Raw genomic sequence first — 15,335 nt, forward strand, 5'->3', positions numbered from 1 at the left:
TTAAACACAGAACTCTGTGCTGTGATTGGCAACAGTTGATCAGCAGGTTTCAGCCAAAATCATTGGCTGAAATCTGCTAACAAGCTCAATTGATACACAGCAAATGGGCGTGCTCCCTAAACCTGAAAGAATGGTTGAAACATACAGGTATGTCGCCAAGCCTGGATATGCTGCCATTCAGTGTAAATGTACCATGGGCGGGCAGCAAGCAGTTAATTGATTGTCAAATAACAATAAAACCCAACTCTATGCAAAACTCAATAATAAAAATAAAGGTTTTGGTTGGACTTATATTTCAATACCTTGGTAGGTTGCTGCAGCAAAACTTAATTTGCAAACAAATTGAATAAATTTACTGATGAGTGAAAACAATATATACTTATAAGATTAATTTAGCATTAAAAAAATAGCAAGTTAGTCACCAATCACATAGCATATACTTGCTCAGCAGAATATCGTTTTAAACAGTTACTCAATCCTGCGATTATATGACAAGATTGCAGAGAAACGAGCACTTGTTTTTGATATAGCAAACTCCCATCACCGGGAGGTGGAAACGCTAAACACTGGATGGATTAATCCTGCGGAGATGCATTGTTATACAATAGCTGGAGGGCTTTATGTTTCTGAAGGTCACCTGTGGCTCACAATATACAAATAAATTCATGAAGATCACTGTCAGTCATGTATTTGCATTGGCCTGCTGGTAAATGATTCTTACATTTGCATTTTGGAAGATGTATTTTAATTAAAAGAAGATAATATTTTAAGGATGGATTTTCTGATAACAGCGAATTGGTTCCAGTTTTAGGACCGGTTCACACTATTGCGATGGCAGACATCGAATGTAATTCGCAGCGCTCTGCTGTTCATATTACATGTGATGTCTGTGCAATGCAATGTCAACCATACAGATAGTATGGCTGATATCGCACCGCATTCGGTGCAAACACGCACAGGACTCTTTTTTTCTGTTCGGACCAGAATCGAATCACATGTGTGTTCAAACATATGCGATCCGATTTATGTCCGAACTGTCAGTTCACAGTGCGATATGCGAGCTGAAATGGTGGGGGTGTCATTAACATATAATGACGCTCCCCAGCAGTTCACATATGGCAGTGTGAACTGCCATGAGTGCCGGGAACGATGCGGGAACCCGCAGTTGATTCGCAGGGTTCTCGCATCGCAATAGTGTGAACCGGCCCATAGGGTGTCTTATTCCAGGAGGTTTGGGAGGAAGGGAGAGGGGCGAAAGGAGACTTTGCTATATTTATTGAGGAAAGAATATTCCACATTTCAGTTTGGTTTCACCACATTCGTTGAAACTGTAATAAGGCTTAAAAATGAAATGTACTCCACCTTTAAACATCACCCGTAAGAGCGGACACCAAAAAATGTCTGCAATTACTTGCATGTTTGTATGATTTATTCCCTAAACTCAAAAATGTTGCATTTGGTGAACCACCTGACTAGTGACTGGCTGGGCTGCGGGATCTTGTATCGTTCTATTACCAGGCAAGGGAAGCTTATACGATGGCCCGTCACAATCTTATTAGCCGCTAGGGATGGGCTGAACTCCCCCCGGTTCGGTTCGCACCATGAACAGGCAAAAAGTTCTAGCAAAACATGCAAACCCTATTGAAGTCTATGGCACATGAACATGAAAAATCAAAAATGCTCAACTGCTCATTTTAAAGGCTTATATGCAAGTTATTGTCATAAAAAGTGTATGGGGATTCGGGTACTGCCCTTGGGGACATGTATAAGAAAAAAAAGCTTTTAAAAATAAAAATTTTTCAGGAGCAGTGATTTTAACCACTTAAGGACTGGGCCTATTTTTCCTTGCGCAGAGGTCTTACAATTGCATTTTTTGGGGAAAAAATAAAAAAATATAATTAAAATAATAAGACAACAGTAAAGTTAGTCCAATTTTTATTTATTTATTTTTTATTAGATAAAGATAATGTTACGTCGAGTAAATTGATACCCACCATGTCACGCTTCGTGAAATGGCAATAAACTTTGACCCTTTAAAATATGTCCCCAGATCCTGCCCCCCCCATGTTTGAGTCGAACATCCAGACCATCCCTATTAGCCACAAAAGCCTTTTCTATGCCCTTTTCTGATTTAGATTTACATTGTATGTGGGATATGACATTCCCTGATTTTGTGGATGAGCTCAACTACATGCCATTCCATAAACCAATAACAATGCTCTTGTTGACCACTGTGGTGGTGTCACTGGAAAGAAAAATGGCAGTTGGCAAACCTAGACTTGACTGTACAACTATAGATTACTTTATTGTATTGCATTTTGAGTTTTTTATGACATTTTTTTCCCACACTGTCAACTGTATATTACATTTTACTTATAGTAACACATCCTTTGTCCTCCTGTCCATGATTCACATTCACAAAGCTTAACACATCATAGTACTGCTTAGTGTGCTTATTTATTATTCTTTATATTATACAAACCTCGTACATTTCCAGTGATATTCAACACAAGGGATGCAACGTTCAATCAGAAGGATGTGTCTCTTGTGCTGCTGTCTCCTTTATAAGCTGAAATATTCCTCCATTGACCCCCTCTCTTATGGAACTGTGGCAGGCACTCATCAAGAGTGCCCAACTATGCCCGCCCTTTCTGCAGAGCTCTTTTATTCACAGAAGCCATACTACCATTCCTATAAATGAAACATGGTCTATGAATGGAGGACTGGTGGCTAATTGAAAAGTCCACCATCTCCATTCATAGATCATGCATCATTCATAGGAACTGTAGTTACTGCTTCTATGACTAGAGTAGTTGGGCAGAAAGGGTGGACATAGTTGGGCACTCTTGATAAGTGTCACAGCTCCATCGGCTCTATTAACCCCAGTGAAACGGTAAGATTATGGTAGTGGGAGTGGGTGGGGAGGAAACGATTGAAGAAGATTTCAGCTAATAGAGGAGACAGCAACACAAGGAACATGTCCTTCTGACTGTAAGTAACATCTCTTGTGCTGATTTTTTTTCTAAACTTAGGCTTTAATTATCCATTCTTGCTGTCACAAATTCTTAGTGGTTCACGGTCTGTAAATTACAGAGCTTCAGAGCAGGGACTGGAGTGAAATGAATCTGTTAGGAATGTTAGGTGATTGATTTATCCTTGCATTGTATGTGATTCAAAGATACTAGGCTGTAAAAAAAAAATCAGTTTTTTTTTCTCATTTTTTTCTCTCTGTTCTTCTATTTTTCTTTCTACAGAGCTTTCATTATGGACCATGGTACTTTTCCCAACGTCTCAATGATTTTATTTTTGAATTTTCTTATAGGATGTTTGTTCTTTTATAGAAGCTATGGTCTCAATATGATGGTCTAGAGCAGGGTCGTGATGAATTCACGTGCACCCGGCCCACGGACATTTTAACCCCATTAAGCTTTCTTGAGATAACAACCAATGCGGCTAAATGGATGCCCCCACCTCCCACCAGCTTCCGCGGCTTGCCACCGGGAGGCCCGAGCGACCAGCTGGCATATCCACTGGCTTGCCAGAGACTCGAACAAAGCTGATTCAATTGGGTCTTGGATTTATCAACCCAGAAGGGATGTCATGACATGACTTCTGGTTTACAGAAGACTTAAAGGCGGCAAATGAAAAAAAAATGGCAGTATTCAAAAGAGCCAAACTTGGTGCTTTGAATACTTTTAAGTGCAAAGGAGGGGATTTGGGCTCTTATAGAGTAAAAGAATACCCGTAACTGCCTATTACTGTCACAAGGGATGTTTACATTCCTTATGACAGCAACAAATTGATCAGATTGTATTTTTAAAGAGGCAATGTAAAAAAAAAAAAAATAAAATACAAAATAAATGAAAGAAAAAAATTGAATAAAATTAAAAGTGCCCAGTCCCTCTGTGCTCGCGCACAGAAGTGACCGCATACGTAAGTCATGACTGCAAATGTAAACAGAGTTCAAACCACACATGTGAGGGATTTCCGCGATTGTTAGAGTGAGAGCAATAATTCTAGCACACAACCTCCTCTTTAACTCTAAACTGGTAGCCTGTAGAGATTTTTAAAGCGTTGATTATGGAGATTTTTAGGTACCGTAGTTTGTCCCTATTCCACGTGTGTGCGCAATTTTAAAGCATAACATAAGGGGGGCTGTGTAATATGCAGGGGAGCTGGGTGGGGGTGCTGTGTAATATGCAGGAGGGGCTGTGTAATGTAAAGGGGTCCAGAGGTACGAGGGCTCTAATGTAAAGGAATCCAGAGGTGTGGGGCTTTGCAGTGTAAAGGAGTCCAGAAGTGTGGGCGCTGTGTAATGTAAAGGGGTCCAGATTATTATCTTCATTTATTAGCAAGTGAATGCGGCCCACTGAGCATTCACATACATTGAATTCGACCCTTAAGTGGAAAAAGGTTGCTGACCCCTGCTCTAGAGATTTTGCCCATTTGAACCCATGCTGAGGAAAGGGACACACAGGGGGGTCCGGCCAGCAGATAGAAGGGGCGCATGTGCTAGAACTAATCCCCCTGTAGTGCAACTGGACCTCCTGCTCAGCAGGTGCCCGGACCGCCCTTTTGAACTGATGGGGCCTGAGCCCAGTACAGAAGGGCTGGCTGTACTGCCTTATAAGCAGCCCTGAGTAGATGTATGTGTGAGAGACCTAGCAAATAGTCTGACACTTGTAATAATTATGTTTCTGTATTCTATCTCAAGGCTCGTCTAACACAAATCAAAACAATTTAATTCTACTTTTTATTGGAATGGCACAGTAGCTGGAGTCAGCTGTCAATCAGGCAGTTGGGTGGATACCGACAATATATTCGGGATCCTTCTAGATCCCTGAGCGGCTGTATGACACCAGCTGTCAGCGGGCTTTAGCCTACTGTCGGCTGATTCTGGGTGACAGGAGAAGCAAAAGCAAGTGCACTCCTGTGAGCCAAAAGAGAAGCGTGGCCAAAGTTTTGCCCATATTTCTCTTAAGAGCAGTGTTTCCTTGGATTGTCTACTAATTGTTAATAACTAAGAGGGTTTTCATGTCCTCCAATAATTAAATCATATATAGTCATGTATTTAATGCCTTTATTGTATGATGTTCAATATTAGCAGTCCTCTGAATCTCTGTAAGTTTGTTAAATGTGAAATGTGAAATGTGAAAAATGTGAAATCAATATTATTATTTCTAGAAAAATTAATGGCCTCATCTCAAAATTTAGCCTTGGTATACCAAAAAAACACACATGTATTGAGCCACAATGAAAAAATATTGTTCTTGCAGTGTAATTCAGACATGCAATCTCTAACACATTTTCTTTTCTACTACTACTACTACTAAAAAAAATAAAAAATAAATGAAGAACAATTAATGCCAATGGGGAAGAAAAAAAATCAATGTTTTGTATATTACTGCTGTATTCTATCTCAAAGTTCTTCTAACACAAATCAAAACAATTCAATTCTACTTTTATTGGAATGGCACAGTAGCATTCCTAGAATGTTATTCTCAGTCAATACTGTATTACAGCACAGAGAAAAGATAGAAAAAAAAAAATAGAATTCTGGAACTGTCATCTCAGTCAACATAATAACTTGCGTATTGGTAAAGAAAAATATAACATACTTATGTTGCTGCTAGGAATAAAATATTTGTGAATCTCTCATTTTTGTAATTCTTTCATTACAAATTAAACTGTTCTATTCTAGAGAATGTTTTTGCAGTGTCACTTAAATTCCTACAGGCAATCAGAATATGTGTTTGTACTACTGGCCACTAAAAAAAAAACCTGTTGATTTATTTATTTAACTATCGCCAACAGTTATTCCTGCTATATAAAGAAAAGTTTTCTATTCTAACAGACATGATACACAGTTTTCAGCAAAAATTTATTCTGCAAAAATAAAAAAAAATATTGATATTAGACAAAAAAAAGTCACCTCTCTCTTTTCCCCTCTTAAAGTAATTCTAACATTTTTTTTTTTTAATGTCACAAATATTTACACACAGAAAAAATACACTTAAATTAATCTCAGCGTACACAAACACAATGCCCAATTTTTTGGTAAAATATAAAATATGATTTTGTGCCAAGGAAAAAGATACTAAACGTGTCAAAATTAAAAAATTAAAAAAATTAAAATTTTTTAAATTGTGCACACCTGTGAAATGAAAGACAAACGAGGGTACTCTAAATTGTCGCTAGGTGAAGCTTTAAAATCCTTTGCAGGTTATCAGTTTTAAGGTATGGAGCTAGGAATTATTGCTCTCACTCGCAGCAATACCTCATATGTGGTGCAATCACCATTTATATATGCATGCCAGACCTATGTACGCATTTGCATTTGCGCATGAGGGGCAGGGGTGGTTTTAATGTTTTTACATTTTTTATTTTTTATTTACATTTTTTCAACACTTTTTGTTTTCATTGAACTTTCATCACTTTGTAATAGCTTTTCTATCACTCTTCACAGTTCACCTGTTCTTGGGCATAGACATTCCAATCAGAGCCCAACTGAGCTGCAATACGATAAAATATTCATCACCCGTTTTCAAAAACGTTTAAATAATTAAGATGTATAGTGATACACATTTTTTTTTTTTATTAATCTAGATTGAATTTGAGATTACATAGTTACATAATTAGTAAGGTTGAATAAAGACACACGGGGCCCTCTTGAATCCTCTCAAGCAGTGGAAAATCCTCAATGATGAAGGACATCATCATTACTCTGATGTGAGGACATCATCATCACTCTGATGTGAGGACATCATCATCACTCTCTGAATAATTACACTGGACGTTCAGGGTGCCTTGTTAATGCTCCATCAGAGGTGTGGTTCTATGGTTTCTTGCACTACTGTGCTAGTTCTTCCGGGTTAAATTATGCTGGGTGTAACTTGGAATTTGCAAGACTGAGAGCATCTAGTGATTAAAAGGAATTGTTGGAGGTGAGTATTGCAGCCAGAACTGCTTTTTTGTTTTAAAACCCTGCTGGGTTTTTTTTTTTTTTTATGTAATCATTATTTATTTAGAAAACATTTTACATACAAGAGGTAAAATAAAGTAAAGCGACTTTCATCGCGCAGCAAAGGACAACAAAGGTAGAAAAATACCTTAATACCATTAACATAAAAGGTATCAATATTTAACCTCCACAGTAAGTGTGATCCTGGGTTCACCGGGTGTCATAACTCAGGCAACCATCTAGGGTACCACAGAGCATGAAAGCATCATGACATGAGGATAAGGGTTGCCTGTCTGTAGGAAGAGACCCCCCCCCCCCAAAAAAAAGGCCTCGTTGACTCCTCTCCAAATGTAGCATTTATGGTTGTGGCCAAAAGTCTCAATTTTGGTCTCATCACTCCAAATGACTTTGTGCCAGAAGGTTTGAGGCTTGTGCTGTTTGGCGTATTATACTTTGTGGCATTGGCGTAGTAATGGCTTTCTTCTGGTGACTTGACCATGCAGCCCATCTTTCTTCAAGTGCCTTCATATTGTGGATCTTAAAATGGTTGTAAACCCTTACAACACACTTTGACCTACAGGTAAGCCTAGATTAAGTCCAAGAAATATCTCCTAAACCTACACGGTTTAGGAGATATTTGCCGAAAGACAGGCACCGCTGTCAACGACGAAGATGCTACGCGTGCATGTGCAGGAGTGATGTTATTGTGGCTTCGCCGAATCACAGCGGCGGAGCAGTGAGACCCCACCGAAAAGATGGATGCGCTGGACTACAGGGGACAGCGGTGACATCGCTGGCTCCTGTGTCAGGTAAGTGACACATAATGGACTACTATGCATCGCATAGTAGTCCATTATGCTTTGCCTTTGCAGGTACTGAAAAAGGAAGTAAACTCATCAGGGTTTACTTCCTCTTTAAAACAGCCACACCCCATGTTTTCAGAGAGTCCTGTATTTCACCTGAAATTATCTGAGGGTTTTTCTTTGCATCCCAAACAATTTTCCTGGTAGTTGTGGCTGAAATTTTTAGTTGGTCTACCTGACCGTGGTTTGGTTTTAGCAGAACCCCTCATTTTCCACTTGTTGATTAGAGTTTGAACACTGCTGATTGGCATTCTCAATTCTTTGGATATCTTTTTATATCCCTTTCCTGTTTTATACAGTTCAACTACCTTTTCCCGCACATCCTTTTACAATTCACTGGATGAAAGATGCAAGGGTCTGTCAGGAGTCCAGGAACTCATTGACCTTTTATACACAAACACTAATTACAAGCACAGGTGAGGATGGTTACCTTTTAATAGCCATTCAAACCCATTTGTGCCAATTTGTGTGCATGTTATCAGGCCAAAATCACCAGGGTATGTAGACTTTTGATCAGGGTCATTTGGGTTTGTTGTTGTCATTATGATTTAAAAAGAGTAAACACAGTCGATTGATAATAAATGGCTTCAGCCAAACACTAACCACGAATGAAAGAAATGTTTTTGTGTTATTATTGATATTCTCAGAAAAATGGACAGGATATCATAATATCCTCCCAAAGGCCTACACGCAGCTTGCAAGTAATAAATGTACTTGTTTTGTTTAAAAATATTATTTTATTTTCAATTGATATAAAAAAACAGCAATAAAAACAGCAATATCAAAAGGACGGGAGGGAGGGGAAGGGGACAAATGAATAAAGGGGGACAACAACAAGCGTTCTGGTGTACACAAAATTTTGCACAATAGATGTCCAATGTGACATAGACATTGAACAATACATTGAACAATACACCATAAACCCCTAAAAGGAAGAACATAGATACATGTACACACTTGTTGGGAATTTTATATTCTCCAGCTGATGTATTAAATCTAAGAGGTATACTCCCTTAGCAAAATCTATATGATTTGAACTAATATAATGGACACCTTAATACTAGTCGAATAACTGTAGGAAATCCATTTTTAGATACTATATACACTGTATACGCGCCTATGTCTCCTTTCACCCCCCCCCATGCCTAATGAAGTGTTACCTCTTGCAGATAGAACTGGACTCCTTGCCCACTCCTTGGAGGGCTGACCACCTTGAGAACATCCTTGTGTGATGTTTTGTATTTCTGCTCTGGCCATTCAAACACTTCTTTTATCAAAGGTAGGACCTTTCGATATTTCGGATTCCTGTATATTCAGGTTTTCTTTTCTAAACTGTGATGATGATGATGATGATGATGATTTTATTAATATTATGTATTGATATGTTATAGATGTCTATAGCCCCCTGATGAAGATCGAATAAAAAATGATGAGTGAAACGCATTGGAGTTAGCCTTAACAGTGGCATTCACAAACATACTGTTTGTGTATTGTTCAATAGCTATGTCATATTGGACATCTATTATGCAAAAGTTTGTGTACACCTGAGCTCTTGTTGTTGTCCCCCTTTTTAAATTTGTTTCCTTCTCCTCCCTCCCCTTCTTTTGATATCGCGGTTTTTATTGATGATTTTTTTTTATATCAATTGAAAATAATATTTTTATACAAAACAAGTACATGTATTACTTGCAATCTGCGTATAGGCCCTTGGGAGTATTTTGTTTTCTTTCATATATGCTATTGGGCTAGCAGCACTCTGTCCACAACCAGGGGAGATGCGTCCCATTTTTGTGCCAAGAAATTATAATATCTGCCAGAGTATGTTCATTTATGAGCACAACTGTATAACCTGCACAGGATGGCATAAAAAATAAAGGAACCAGACTCGGGTAAAGCAAAAAATAGATAAGATTGCGCTATGGACAAATTCCACCCGTTCGCCACACAGGCAAGGGAAAAAAATATATATATAGTGAAATAAAGATAAATTAAAAAAATGAACTTAAGGGGTTAAAGCTGCCTGTGCTTGAGACCTGTCCCTAAGAATAGGAATAGGTTAGAAATCTAAAATATAAATTAAGCTTTGGCGCTAAAACCTTTTTGTGCACTGTGAATACTAAAATCATATATGAGTGTGAGATGATCTATTATCTCTGCTAGTGCTCTGGAGAATTTAAAACAAATTGCGGTGGAAACCTTTTAAAACCACTGTATACGTGATGTTAAAATGCGTGAAAAAAGAAGAAAAGAGGATGTATGTCTGTTGATTTACACCTCAAAAATGCACATATGTATTGGAAAAGTAGTGGATCAATCACATAAAAACAATTAAGAATACTACTGTGCTCGGTAAAAAAACATACATAAACCAATATCTGAAAAATCATATGCAATATGTTCAAAGTGATAATCAAAAAGCGTTTTGTGAAAGTACCCAGGAAAAAATAATAATAATAGTGACAAAAAATCTTATAATGTCCAACGGAAATTTTCAAAGTCGCATCAACTGGTTGCTGGAAAAACGCATGGAACTTTCATCAAATGAGGAAGATAGAGTAAAGTGACTAGTGCAGAAGGGTTAAATGCATTCCTCTCCGGTGCGCCACTCTGTGTTAGGAAAAAGGGATCTATATGTGCTCACCAGACAAAAAACCCTCAATGGGTTAATCGAGCAGCCACAGTATGAGCCACTGTGCAGCTTTCTTTGGGCTCTGCTTCTGCTATGCTGGGGAGATGCTTTACACTTTTCCTTCCACAGGTAGTCCGTTTAGCAATTATGCATGAAGGGAAACAGAAGTACAAACATAGTGCAATACTGTTGTTTGAACGTTTTTTTGTTTATTAAGAAGTCAGGTTACTCACAATATCCAAAGAGACAAGATCGCTTTAAAATTAGCCGCGCCGGCGTTGCTGCTTGTATACCAGTGTAAGGTGCACGTTACCTTACACTGGTATACAAGCAGCAACGCCGGCGCGGCTAATTTTAAAGCGATCTTGTCTCTTTGGATATTGTGAGTAACCTGACTTCTTAATAAACAAAAAAACGTTCAAACAACAGTATTGCACTATGTTTGTACTTCTGTTTCCCTTCATGCATAATTGCTAAACGGACTACCTGTGGAAGGAAAAGTGTAAAGCATCTCCCCAGCATAGCAGAAGCAGAGCCCAAAGAAAGCTGCACAGTGGCTCATACTGTGGCTGCTCGATTAACCCATTGAGGGTTTTTTGTCTGGTGAGCACATATAGATCCCTTTTTCCTAACACAGAGTGGCGCACCGGAGAGGAATGCATTTAACCCTTCTGCACTAGTCACTTTACTCTATCTTCCTCATTTGATGAAAGTTCCATGCGTTTTTCCAGCAACCAGTTGATGCGACTTTGAAAATTTCCGTTGGACATTATAAGATTTTTTGTCACTATTATTATTATTTTTTCTGGGTACTTTCACAAAACGCTTTTTGATTATCACTTTGAACATATTGCATATGATTTTTCAGATATTGGTTTATGTATGTTTTTTTACCGAGCACAGTAGTATTCTTAATTGTTTTTATGTGATTGATCCACTACTTTTCCAATACATATGTGCATTTTTGAGGTGTAAATCAACAGACATACATCCTCTTTTCTTCTTTTTTCACGCATTTTAACATCACGTATACAGTGGTTTTAAAAGGTTTCCACCGCAATTTGTTTTAAATTCTCCAGAGCACTAGCAGAGATAATAGATCATCTCACACTCATATATGATTTTAGTATTCACAGTGCACAAAAAGGTTTTAGCGCCAAAGCTTAATTTATATTTCAGACTCGGGTAAAGGCTGCATATTTTAAGTCTTTAAGGTACTTTCAACAAGGGTTCTGCCAACTTCAACAAAGCAAAGTCCAAGTAAGAACCAAGTAAGAACCCCATAAACACTATTAGGTTTTCTGCAGATTTTTGTCTTCAGATTTGCCAAAACCATGTAATATGAGGTCAAACCTTAAAGCGGGAGTCCGCCGGGAGTCCGCCGTTTTTTTTTTTTTTTTTTAAAAGCCAGCAGCTACAAATACTGCAGCTGCTGACTTTTAAAATAGTGACACTTACCCGCTCAGTGCGCCCGCGATGTCGGCACCCGAAGCCGATCTCTCGATCGTCTCTCGGGTGCTGCCGCCGCCATCTTGGGTATGGGAATCAGGAAGTGGAGCCTTTCGGCTTCATTTCCCGGTTCCCTACTGTGCATGCGCGAGTCGCGCTGCACAATAAGGATGGTCCCCGCTGTCTCTGGGATCCGTGTGTTTCCCAGCAGGCAGCGGGGGACTTTCGGAAAGGGGCGTAAATTCTGCGGAAAGGGGCGTACCTTCTGCAGAATCTACGCCGGAAGAGGGTGCAGATACCTGTACTGTACAGGTACCTGCACCTCCCTCCCCCCTGAAAGGTGCCAATTGTGGCGCCGGAGGGGGGGAGGATTCCAATGAGCGGAAGCTCCACTTTAGGGTGGACCTCCGCTTTAAGTTTCAATTTGTATGCAATCAGGCAGTCCCTTGCTCTACATGGTTTTAGCTTTTAGGATCAAAGAAGTAATGCCACCCAAATACTGGAGAAACGATCACGTCTGTCCATACATGTTGCCACCCACTCCTCAGCTTCCATGATCCCATTTAATTTCCTAATCCACTCCTCCTTACTAGGCACATGTGTTCACTTCCAGTAGCTGGGGCGAGGGGGTGGGAGGGGTGGTTCAGGGTGGGAATGGGGGAAGGGCTTATGTTGAAAAACTTTTAAAATTTATATTTTAAAATTTTTAAAATCTCTTTCTCTAAATGGTGTTTACTCTCTAAGAATTTTTTTTTTAAATGAGCTTCTCTGATATGGTAACTAAATCTGTTAGTTCTCTAAACTGCTGCATTGGCAGTTTCACTCCCTTCATCTTAATATTAAAGAAATTGATGACATTAAAGCGGAAAGGCAAGGAACAAAGGGCAACTGCAGTAAAAGTTCTCCTGTTTCTTACTTGGAGTGCAAATCATTTTTTTTTTACTACTCAAGACATTTCTTTAGCAAAAATAAAATGTATTTTATTTCCCTGAAATAAAAATAAACTTGTCTATTTTCCTGACGCCGGATTCATCAATCGGAAGAGCTGGGGCATGAATTATGTTATCCCTCTCATTTTTCTTCATTATCCAGAGAACACACGGCACTCCTTAAAACATAATTTTTAATCAGTCTCATTAAAATCGAATTGTTTCAAAGTTCTCTTCAGTCTTTTCATAAATATTCAAATTCAACCTAAAAATGCTACGGTTAACCAGTGCACAAAGGAGTCTTTGAAACAGGCAGAAAGGCCATTTGCCAGCCAGGTTGGTATTGTCCTTTCTCCACATGTTCTTTTTATAGCATTTCACTGGATCTCAGCCTTTAAATCAAGCATCCTTTTTATACGTTTATTAGCTGTTCTGTTTTTAAATCAATACTTTGTGGGCATACTGTGGAGATACAGTAAAGCGATACTTTGTCTGCTGGTTAACTATAGCCTTTTAAATAGCATTATAGCAAACAACATTTTGAATAGTTTTGAAGCCATGTCAACTCACTCTACCATCTAGGTAGTCGCCCTGCAGTTCCCGAAAGCCATAATTGAAAGGTAGGGGGATTGCAAAGCTTATTTAAATGATCAGGTGCAAGAAAGATTTTAAATACACTCACTGTCTGTGGTAAGGCAGCTCTCAGTCAAACCCCAATCAAAATATAGGTATACAGAAATGGGAACCGAACCAGAATGTGAAAAGAGTCCAAAATTCTTTTATTATATATAATTTGATCTCATGAAAACAGCCAACACATTTTGGGCGTAAAAACACTCTCCATTCATAAAGACTTGGATCTTTATTCCATTCATAAGGACTTTAGTCTGATAAGAACTGCAAGTGTGAACTGTAGTCAGCATCAGTAACCACATTTCTGTATACCCAGTCACACCTGGTCGTGCGTGTGTACTGGCTATAATACTTAACCTCCCTGGCGGTATGATTCAGTCTGGATTTAGGTGCTTAAAGCGGAACAATTATTTTGCATGGAAATCTGGCGTTTTATTTTGTAGTGCTGTAATTCTTAGGAATAACGCTCTTTAATCTGTTCAAACCAGAGTCTAGCAGAAATCACGGGTATGATAAAGTTTATAATATAATAAAGAATAATAAAAATTATTCAATAATGTAATCAAATCCTAAAACACTGAAAAGGGGACACGTTTTGGTTGCTATGGACAATCTCCAAATTTCAGGCAGAAAAAACAGTATTTATAATATAAAAGTGCATGCAGGGCACTGCACAGACCACTAGGGACAAAGGGGGTGTGTAATTTTTTAATACAGCACCGTAATCTGTAAGATTACAGTGCTGTGTGTGTTTTGTGTCTTTTTACTTTTTTGAATTTGCCGCCGATCTCCGCTCCCGTGCACCGCAACGCTGCAGGGAACGGAGCTCGGCGGCATTCGGCACTGTGAATCGAGCAGAGGACAGCTCGATCACACAGCGCGGAGGACATCGCTGGATCCAGGGGACAAGGTAAGTAACTCTCACTGTGTCCTCCCCGGCATCCAGACTCGGGATTACCGATAGGGGGGGTTAATATATATTTTTTACAATTTTTATATAATTTTCTCAATTAGAGCCTGTTTAATACAATCCCCCGTGTCCGCCTCCGGGGGAATTGATGGGCCCTCTGGTCTGCGAGTTTTGCCTGCGGTAGGGGTGAGCTAATATTCTTACTTTCACATTATTTGTATTGTATATAACTCTTTTAGATACATATTTTTTGCTCTGTTTTGTTTATGCTTCATTCAAATGTATTATCTGCTTTATAGATTATCCTCCTGATGAAGTGGTTTTTCCACAAAACTAGTTGACGGAATTGTGTATACTCCTCTTCATTTTAAACTCTTCGAGGGAACCTGCCAGTAGTTCGTCAATTGTGGTGTACACTAAATTTTATTTTAATGTATCATTGTGTAATTGCTTTTTGTCTTTATTAAACTTTATATATTTTTAGTTATTATTAATTTTTTGATTACCAAGTACCGAGATAGTCCAATTAACAATCCTTCTGGGTGTGGTTGCACGAGGGTCAGTATGAGCAACTGCTCTGGCACCTACATACCAGCCAATTTTTCTGTATATATGTAGCCCACAACAATGAAAATAGTAAAGCTCAAATGTCCCTCCAAACCTGTGTCAGTCAGATCAGTGTGGTGCAAGACAGACAGAATCAACTTGTCCAGCTGCAGTAGACTTCAACAAAATGGCGGCCAGCTACATATAGACACCGACTCCCTGCTGCATAAATGTAATGAGATGGGTAAAAGATGGCTCCAGCTCCTGTTCTGCACCTGTAGAGAACTGCTCAGACACATTTTGCCTTTTTCAGGACTTAGTTCTGGAGGCCCCGAAAAGGTAAAATGTGTCTGAAGAGTACTCTATGGGTGGAGAACAGGAGCTGAAGTCATCTTTTACCCATCTCATTACATTT

The sequence above is a fragment of the Lithobates pipiens genome, unplaced genomic scaffold (assembly GCF_037356315.1).
Source record: "Lithobates pipiens isolate NorthernLeopardFrog02 unplaced genomic scaffold, aLitPip1_a1.2 Scaffold_28, whole genome shotgun sequence".
In the NCBI taxonomy this organism is placed as follows: domain Eukaryota; kingdom Metazoa; phylum Chordata; class Amphibia; order Anura; family Ranidae; genus Lithobates; species Lithobates pipiens.